The sequence below is a fragment of the Pseudoliparis swirei genome, chromosome 17 (genome assembly GCF_029220125.1).
Source record: "Pseudoliparis swirei isolate HS2019 ecotype Mariana Trench chromosome 17, NWPU_hadal_v1, whole genome shotgun sequence".
In the NCBI taxonomy this organism is placed as follows: Eukaryota; Metazoa; Chordata; class Actinopteri; order Perciformes; family Liparidae; genus Pseudoliparis; species Pseudoliparis swirei.
In genome coordinates this window covers 4,515,182-4,524,844 of record NC_079404.1, presented here as the reverse complement: position 1 = coordinate 4,524,844, position 9,663 = coordinate 4,515,182, and the positions used below count along the sequence as shown (strand labels likewise).

The 9,663-nt window shown below is 39.0% G+C and overlaps 3 long non-coding RNA genes across 5 annotated transcripts; all 3 read right to left on the bottom strand.

Moving 5' to 3' along the window:
- Window positions 1–28: 28 nt before the first annotated feature.
- LOC130207432 (uncharacterized) lies at window positions 29–4,703 on the bottom strand. 3 transcript variants are annotated; one of them, XR_008834284.1, is made up of 7 exons: window positions 3,277–4,703; window positions 2,791–2,898; window positions 2,384–2,479; window positions 2,227–2,249; window positions 1,985–2,039; window positions 191–258; window positions 29–112 (listed from the first exon to the last, which is right to left on the bottom strand). It is a non-coding gene; the product is annotated as an uncharacterized LOC130207432 (long non-coding RNA). The 3 variants fall into 3 exon arrangements; XR_008834285.1 differs by lacking the exon at window positions 29–112 and having other exon boundaries at window positions 155–258; window positions 3,277–4,699; XR_008834286.1 differs by lacking the exons at window positions 29–112; window positions 2,227–2,249 and having other exon boundaries at window positions 155–258; window positions 3,277–4,698.
- Window positions 4,704–5,580: 877 nt separating this feature from the next.
- Window positions 5,581–6,674, bottom strand: LOC130207433 (uncharacterized). The gene is made up of 2 exons (XR_008834287.1): window positions 6,346–6,674; window positions 5,581–6,031 (listed from the first exon to the last, which is right to left on the bottom strand). It is a non-coding gene; the product is annotated as an uncharacterized LOC130207433 (long non-coding RNA).
- A 961-nt stretch (window positions 6,675–7,635) lies between these two features.
- LOC130207434 (uncharacterized) lies at window positions 7,636–9,348 on the bottom strand. The gene is made up of 4 exons (XR_008834288.1): window positions 9,184–9,348; window positions 8,622–8,667; window positions 7,937–8,051; window positions 7,636–7,713 (listed from the first exon to the last, which is right to left on the bottom strand). It is a non-coding gene; the product is annotated as an uncharacterized LOC130207434 (long non-coding RNA).
- Window positions 9,349–9,663: the final 315 nt, after the last annotated feature.

The following is a 9,663-nucleotide window of genomic DNA, read 5'->3' as shown; positions in this document are numbered from 1 at the left end:
TGTCGGTTCTATCCCGCCTCCCATTAGTTGCAAGTCGAAGTGTCCTTGAGCAAGGCACTGAACCCCCAGTTGCTTCCTGGGCGCATCACTGCAGCCCACTGCTCCTTAATAACTAAGGATGGGTTAAATGCAGAGAACTAATTTGACCTTGGGGATTAATAAAGTATATTTCTTCTTCATAAATATTTACCAGAAGTGACAGTGCAGATAAAGAACAATCTTCCAAATTTCCAGTAATCAGCCAGATCCTCGGTGCATCTGGGGGGAAGAAGGACAAACAAATTCACTGGAAAGTCCTGAGAAAGTTGGCTTTCATTTCTTACCATTCCTTTAAACAAACTTAAACTAACTATTTTGAAATTGTCTGTACCAATTGACATTCTGTCAATCTGAACAGTCAGCTTTGAGAATGATAGTAATTAAAGGATTACCTATTTAAAGCTGCACGCAGTGCATGTCTTAGCACTTCCATCAGAAACATGTGAATCACGAAAAGAAGAAAGACGTGGATTCACAACAATGGGCACGTTTCACAGATGTATCATAGCAAGGTAAACACACTTGTAGCTAAACAAAAAAGAAGCTAATTGATACATCTAGATCAAACCAACCACCGATAATTATATTGTGACATGTCTGAGGGTCTTTTCCTCAATGCCCCTTTAGAAATAAAAAAAGGGTAGATGATGATAATGATGACGACATGTCTTTGAAAAGTATGCTAACTCTACGGTGGCCCTGAGAGATCAACACACTGCCACTTAAGAAAACACATGCAAAAAGACAAAACACAGGCAAGTTAAGATTAAACTTTAGCAATTTGACAACACATGTCCAGCATTTAGAGAACATGCCGCAAATACAGAAAACAGAAGTGTTTCCAAAGGACAATGGTGCTGAGCACGGTTTGAACATGTTTGTTGCTGCTAGTTTGAGACTCGTGAAGTTATTGAAGTGACGTCGGCTCCGTATACCATCTGTTTATGTTGGGAACTGACTTTTGCTGCTGCTTTACTCTGCACGTAAAGTGACCGCTGCACGCAACTCATAGGACTTTGCAGAGCGAAAAGCAGAATTCAATCTCATATGACCTCATCTTCAAAATTGAAAAAGTTACGTTAACTGTAGCTTGCATAATAACCATATAAGCAATAACTTTATGGTGGTGATAGTAGTACGAGGTATGTTCATTTCAGGTAAGGTAATAGTGGTCTGTTTGGGGATTTTTCAAGGAAAGAAGTCTCATGGGAATGCTTGGCTTACTGTAGACTATACGTCTGTATATTTTTTTTGTCTAATAATGCCTACATGAATATGATGCAGGCTACAGGCTGTCTGTCCACACTGTTAAACCGGATAGTACAGTTTAAAATCTGTCAAATCTCCTCAGAAATAATTAGAATGACTGATATAATTCAGCTTTTCCGCCTGCAAGGTCCTGCGAGGTGCATGCAGCTCACTTTCCGTGAGTAGAGCAGTAGCATATTGTAGGTCCACAACGTAAACAGATGATACAATACCCGATTTCAATAACTTCATGAGTCACAAACCATAGCAACAGCAAGCCTGTCCAAGCTGTGTTCATCACGATTTAGTGTCCTCTTGAAACACTTTTTCTTAATTTGCAGCGCTTTTCTGTACCGTGTTGTGTCGTCTGAATTTGCAGCGCTTTTTCTAAATGCTGCACATGTGCTGTCAATTTGATGAAGTTGTTTTCTTAATTTGCTTGTGTTTTGTCTATTAGCATGTTTTATTATGTTGCAGTGCCCTGACCTCTCAGGGCCACCGTACAACTCAAAGGAAGGTCAAGGAAAAGCTCCTCAGTTTTTTTTATGGCCAGTGGAAGAACTGTCTTAAAAAAGTGCTTTGCTCAGATCATTAAAGTACTTGAGAAATCATATCTAATATTAATCACAATGTAAGGTTTTGCAATAGTGGTTCAAATGGACTAATATCTTTTATATATGCTGCAGTGGATACTTACGAGTGATGGACTTTGGGTGTTTCCCCCCGTCAATGTTGTTCCAATCCTTATTGAGCTGAAAAATATAAGAAAGTTTCGTGTAATTAGCTATTATCAGTGTTGAAAAGGGTAATGTGAAAATGAATCAGAAAAAAACTGCCACCACATATTTCGTGCATGCAGAAAGTATTCAGACTTTTTCACTTTTTTCCCATTTTGTTATGTTGCAACCTTATGATAGAATCATTTGAATTAATTTTTACCTCATCAATCTACACTCAATACCCTGTTATAAAAAAGAGAAAACTGAATTATCACATTGACATACGTATTCAGACCCTTTACTTGGTACTTAGTTAATGCACCTTTGGCACGGTTAAAGCCTCGTCTCTTCGATAAAACGCGACAAGCTTTACACACCTGGATTTGGGGATGTTCTGCCATTCTTTTCTGCAGATCCTCACACGCTCTGTCAGGTTGGATGGGGACCGTTGGTAAACAGACATTTTCAGATCACTAAAAACAAATCACAAACCTATAAGTGACCATGGAAGGTGAACTCAGTTTTAAGAATCATATCACCAGCATCACCAAGGTGCCTTTTTCCAACTCAGAAACATTTACAAAAATTAGAGGCTTTATTTCCCAGTCTGACTTAGAGTAACTCATGCATGCATTTGTTTTGAGCAGGCTTTTAAATGAACACAACACATTTTTACAGTATGTATGTGTGTATTGTTTCTGTTTAAATGCACATGTTTGTTGTTTTATATTGTTTTTTGTAAGAACAAATCCTATCTCTCTCTATGTCTTGCCTTTTTGCTTACCTGTCCCTGAGTGGAATTATGTGCCCCACCATCCAGTGGTATCTTGTCACTCCTGGTTCTTCAGCCTTCTCATGATCTTGCAGGCCATGCACTGCTCAGGGTCCAGTGCTGTGTGCAGTACGGTTCGAAAAAGTGAAGAATACTGTCAATTATATCCATGTCACCCACCCTAAACCACATTCAAGTATGTTTTTCTGGTTGTGAGACAGAATCATGCCAACAAGCTAACGTTACCTGAAGCTAGTTTACTTAACTAGCTAACCAAACTCTTTGTAACAGTCCGTTTATCCACCTATAGCATTATTTAATCCATTATGAACTGTATTGAACACACTAATTAACTGATTTTAATGTAATAACATTACTTTTAAACATGTAAAATGATTAATTTGTTTCCATATGTCTAAATGAAATATGTTTAAACTATGCTAAACAGAAAATTACATAAGGTTGTTTCAGAAAGTAACAGTGAAAATGTTTTCTTACCTGATATCTTCAATAATTTTGCAGGATATCAATTCACGTAACTTTGCTGGTCACCACATCCCGTATGATCCTTCCTCTGTGTCCCAGTCTTTCTTTCTCCGTTGACATCCCACAAGTTAAAATCGCAGGCATATGTAAAATACTTCAGGTAATAATGCAGGTAGGTCAACAGCAGACACTAGCAGACCTGCCGAGTAGCGCCTGCCCCGCTGCGGCTTCCCGCTCAAACAGACGTAATTTCAAATCCGAGGCGCGGACATTTCTCATTGGCCAGTTCTCTGAGTGACAGGCAGATTATTCAATCATGTTCAAAGCAACGTGGGGAGACAGCCAATAGCAATGGTTTTAGCGTGGTAACATAACAAATATAGAAAAAGATGACTTGTTTTGAAAGAAACTAAAGAAATGTCTGTATTTAGTTGTATTTATAGGCTGGTATATTCAATTAACTCTTTCCATTGCAGTGTATGAATACAAATGAAATACTATATGGTAAAGTTGTAATAATACCTATAGGTTCACACAAACACACATAGACACATGGTAGGCTATATATATATATATATTTCCACACTTAGTATGTTTTTAAGGCCGGCTGAGAGGGGCGACGGTTGGTCATTCAATTCCTTTGTAGTATACTTACTAGTCTACAGTCAACAGAACTCCAACACATTGATCCATATGAAGCGTTTCCTCTACATTGAGTCTACTCAGAAGTGGTAGATTATTATTTGTATTATTACTATTATTTCCCCGGTTAGCCTCAACACAAGAACACACAAGTAGAGGCCCAGTGTTTAGTGGTTCTTTAATTAAAGAAAATGAAGCACCCAAATATTTAAAAAAAGTTTTAGTGCCATTCCCTGCACAATAACCCAAATGAGGACTGATGACGGCAATTGAGATGGAACAATCAACAATAATCACTGCATATATTGCTTATCGCTGGATTGATATCATGGTGACATTCTATTTACATTCAGATGGTCCATAGTATGACCCTCTTGCATTTTAACAAATCCCTGACCTTTCCTTTAGAACCACCAAAATGCCAACTGTGCAAACATGACAATGTCATTTTCCCCTAACTGTGTTGCAGTGTTATGCGGCAGGTTGGTTTAGAGTTCAGCCTTTGCCCACAGCAACACTCATTTGCCAACATGGCCATTATCCCATACAAGTTGCAACATGTTTTCAAACTTTTAACCGCATGTAGCAAGTCAATCCATTGCGAAGCCATTTCCCCCTCTTCTTGTCTTTATTCTTCTGCATAGCTCAAATCCAGCAGATCCAAGGTGTTGGCCAAAGTAGTTAGGCCATTAGCCATCCTTTATATGGGACAATGTACATTTTAATTGTTCAACTGCTCACTGTAGACAGTGAATGTCTTTAAAGTATTTTAGTTGTCTATGGAAGCAAGGTAGATTCAACAGTAATTGTGCAGTTTGATAATGCACTACAGCATCATCTCCAGGCTAAATTGGCTGAGTATTACGACGGGATCTCTGCAAATTTGCGCAAAACGATGAAAAGGCTGATTTAACCCGCAAATACCATACATCTTCGGAGGCACATTCAAGACTACTTGAACTCTGCATCCAGGCTGAAAAGGTTGAATTAAAGGCAGCCAACAACGCTGTTTCTCGGATAAAGAAACTGCTGTCCTCAATTCCCCCGGCTAAGTGCACAGTCTTTGGCTGAATTACGCATGCCCAAGACAGCATGCACTGCAGCAGCACAAGGCCTACTTTCTTAGGGCTAAACTCCCCCTCTTTCACCGTTGTGTGGATGCCCAAGACTGCATGCACTATAGCAGCACTGGGCCTCAATCACATGGGCAAAGGTTACAGTTTTTTGCCGGCTAAAGGACGCCCAAAGTAGCAAGCAACTATGGCAGAATCGGGCCTCCGTCATTAGGGCAAACCCAGTTAATTTAACCGGCCTGGAAGTGTCCATGTGGGCATAAATCTCTATAATACAGGCCATACTCACTCTATTTTTTACTTGCACAACTTGGAATGTGGAAATCAAATGTTATTAATAGCATTGCCATTTTCAATATTTTGAACAGTAAAGGCCTATTCAAGTTCAATGTAACACAATTAATATCACAGATAGCAAACTGACTCCCTCCCAGATGCGTCATAGGCTCTGGATCAGTGGCTAGATGTACAGCCGTATGCACCCATATTCATTCAATTTGGATCCTTCCATAAAGCAGCTCATTTGGCCCGGATCAATTACTTTACATACCGACATATATTTAATATGCATCAATGGGGAAAAAAGAAATGCAATCGGAAATAATATCAAAAACAGTTTATTAAAAGGACATCAAATTATTTCTTGTACATGTATGAATCATATTTATTTATAATTAGTTCGAGACAATATATACACACATACATATAGAGTAAAAACTATAGCTCACATTAGAACACAAGAGCTACAACTAATACAACCATAAATACCGACCACCTAACCCAAATACCACAATTCTCCCAGAGAATAGGTCGCAGTGGCCTCAAGTGAATGGTGGAACTTCCAACTGAGAACTGGTGTGTGTATATATAAATATATATTATATATAAAAATATAAATATATATTTTTAATTCTGTTCAGTGTGGGGGATGTCGACAGTAGCACGCCTCCTGGAGCTACCCCGGTTTGCTGCCAGGTTGAACCACCTAATGGCATGCTTTAGAATCTGTTCATCAGTGGATGCATGTGTGGCATGATTCTTTCTGACGGCATCTGTAATCACACAAGCAGATACAAAATCTCATGAATCCTCAGTGCAACATAGAGCAGAAATGCCGTCTAAAATCTAGTAACTGTCTGGCACTTAAGGTGTGCTATGCTATATTTAGAGCCAATATATCATATAACTATTATGTAAAGATATAGTCGAGTAACATTTACCCAAGTAGAGAATAAAGTTGCAATTCAAACATTTTATTTAGCACTGTTAAAAAAAAATCTGGGAAAGATGGTTATTCGTAAGTTTGAACACTACTCAAGACCTCTGGGTGAATCCAAATTGTTTTCATTAAATATGAGTTACTTACGCAGGAGCAAAGTCTTAGATGACATTTGACTGAATAATTTTTTTCCATTCATAAGAGGATGTTCCACGTTTGGCATCATGTCGTCCGATCGTTGCCAGGGAGGAAATCGAAAATGGATCGAAAAAGTACGATTAATATTTGATACTTTACAGAATGTTTGAAAAAACATTTCCATCAAACATGGTATTGTCTAGTGTTAATTACATACAATAGATTTTAATCAGCTTTGCGTGAGATTCTTAAAACAAAAAAACTCACTACTCATTAGAATGTTGACGGGATCTTTGAGCCGTTGCTCAAAAAGGTCCACTTCCTCCATTGTGGTACACGGAAACGGAACCGGTCTCTCACCTCTGAGTATGTCTCCAGCATGCCTAGGATTTGTACTGGAACAGCTATATAAAAACCATTAGAAAACAGTTAAAAAATGTAACGATTAAGAGATTTTACATAAAATATGGAAATATCAAGTTTTATACAATTTCATAAATGCAATCATAATAATCATATTCACTTGGATTCAATGTGACAATGTGTATTGCATGTCTTGTATCCAATTAACAATTGTTAACATTTAAAAAATTAAATGATTAAAAGGTTCAATTTGAATCCCATAGCCGTTTGAGGTGTTGCTCACCACAGCAGGCAATGGTGTCTGAACCACACCACGCCCCTCGCCAGGTGGGCGTGTTCGCTGTCCTGCTGGTGATGGAGTACATGGAATAGTTAGAGGAGGCAATGATTGAGGGACAACTGTCCCGCTAGTGGTTGGACCCCTGTTTTGTGGGGGGAATTTTCATTTTCACTGTCTTCATCCGAGTCTCCATAGAAATGGCTAGAAAGAGATAGAAAAAAACGAATTGGTCATACTATAAAAATGAATGACAGACGCTTTATTTTATTAAGGTAAAAGTGTTCTAAAGAATAAAATGTATACACATTTACTCACACCGCATTGGCTTCCTTTTAGGAAATGCCTCCTCTTCTGACTGGAGATCTGATGTGTCGCAAAACATATATTTCCACCAAGTAATTATCTAAAAATTAAGTCACATAAACACAATGAAAAAGTACAGAATTATAAACAGAACAATGTGATTAAAATGTTGTTTCCCCCAACATATATAACAAAGTGATTTTTTATATCCGTTAAAACGCCAATTAATACAATATTAATATAATACCGCATGATCCAATTACTCTGACGTCATGTGTCTGCCAGTCTGGTCCAGGTTGTTCGGCGCTTCTGACAGCCTTGTCCACCCTTTCGTCCCTCGGATATGTAGCAGTAGTGCCACAAAGCTGGTATAGCTTTGTGGCACTACTGCTACCGTTTTGTTAGTCAAGAATTCTATGAAGTGGAACATCCTGAATTACAGAGGAAAGAAACAAACAGTGTCACTTGTCACAGAAATATAACCTTCTGTTCCAAGAACTTTGAAAAAAATAATATTTTGCAACTATTAAAGTTCTTTATAACCAGGAGTATGAAAATTTGTGTTTGAAAACACGAGGTATACCGTAAAAAAAAGAGATTAAACGGCAATAATAGGCGTGTTATACACATTGAAGAGAAGAAACTTTACTTAACAGTCAAAGTTGTATTCAGTTTCCCATCAATCACAGTGATGTAGTCAAAACATCTTGACGGACCCTCCGTCTAATGGTGGAGCTGGAGACAGGCCCATTCTTTCTGTTCATTTTATCTAAATCAAACCAAAATACAAACAATGTTTGAAATGCATCTTTTCTTTCAGGAAATATACAATATCTATTTGTTCTCAATTGTATTAATTTGTAGTGCTTATATAGCATGTCAAGTCATTTTCATAAAAACACTGTTACGGATGCGTGGTGTGGAGGACCCAAACGCAGCAGGAGTTTCACGAAAACTGAGTTTATTCTCAGTACAGGAACACGGACAACACCACACGGGAACGAAAAAAGACGATCTGACACCAGACAAACAGAAGGACACAGATTAAATACACAGGGAACGAGACACAGGTGGAAACAATCAGGGCGTGTCTGGAAACAATCAGGAAAGAAACAGACAAGCACAGGGAGGGAAGAGCAGGGAAACAGGAAACGAGACAGGGACTTCAACATAAAACAGGAAACACACAGATCCTAACAAACACTACGCTATTAAGAAAGTATTTTAATGAATTAATACAAATCTGGTCATTATAAAGTTAAACAGGTTATACGGTTCCCTCTCAAATGTGTCTTTAAGTTGCTGTGAAAACATTTCCTTCCAAAGAATGTGTGCTTACCTGAATTGTAGAGATGGCGATCAACAGTGTTGTCACTTCTGTACAACTGTGAGGATGACATTGCAAATTCTAAGTTACGTGTTGAGAACTCAATACATGCAATTAAATTAAAACAGGTCTGTGCTGGCGCTCGCTATTAGCTCGCGAGCTAGCGCTATTAGCTCGCGAGCTAGCGCTCGTTATTAGCTCGCGGGCTAGCGGTTAGCTCGCTCAGCTTCCATCGCGCACCCTTGGGTTTGAGCTTAAGTAACCTAACCACTGACAATTCAGCGCTAGCTGCAGAAGATAGCTCCATGAGAACCACACATGGTAGTTAGCTGGACCAGCCCTGGCAGAGGGGACACGTGCAGTAGCAACATCAGCTTATACACCATCACCAACTGTGTGTGATTAAATACGATTTTTTCTTTTAAAACCGGGATGTTACGGTAATAACTTATTTACGTTGAAGTCTAACAATACCTCAAACTTCACAAAGCAATGTTAGCGGCAGCCAAAAGAGGAGGGAACTCTTAAGAAAACGAGCCATAATTCGACAGTAGCAACACAATTCAACACTTACCTAACTCGTACTTCTGGCGCAAAGAGCTGCAGTTTTGAAAATACCAGTTTGAAAAGTCGAAGGGCAACAACGTGGAGCATCCACCGCAGTTACAACGCTGTCTGATGGTGCGCGGATCCGGTGGCATGACCAAACCGAGCGCGACAGGAGGGCGGATAGGATCAACTGCTATCTGGGATGCTTCGGCCGTGGTGGTCATTGCCATTGTGACGGTCTTATTTCTAGTTGACACTAAATCCTATATGGCAAGTTTCTGCTGCACTGCTCTCTTGAGGTTGAAACTTTCAAGCATGTTACATGCATTTAGCTGGCGCTTTTATCCAAAAGCGACTTACAGTTAGAAGTTAGATGTCTCGCCCGGGACACCGACACTGGACAAATACTCACGGTCGCCCTATAATGCTCCTATAAAGAACAAGTATCAAAACCTATTATTTCTTCTACTTTGTACTCTTAAAAATGCAATATGTTTAATGTAAT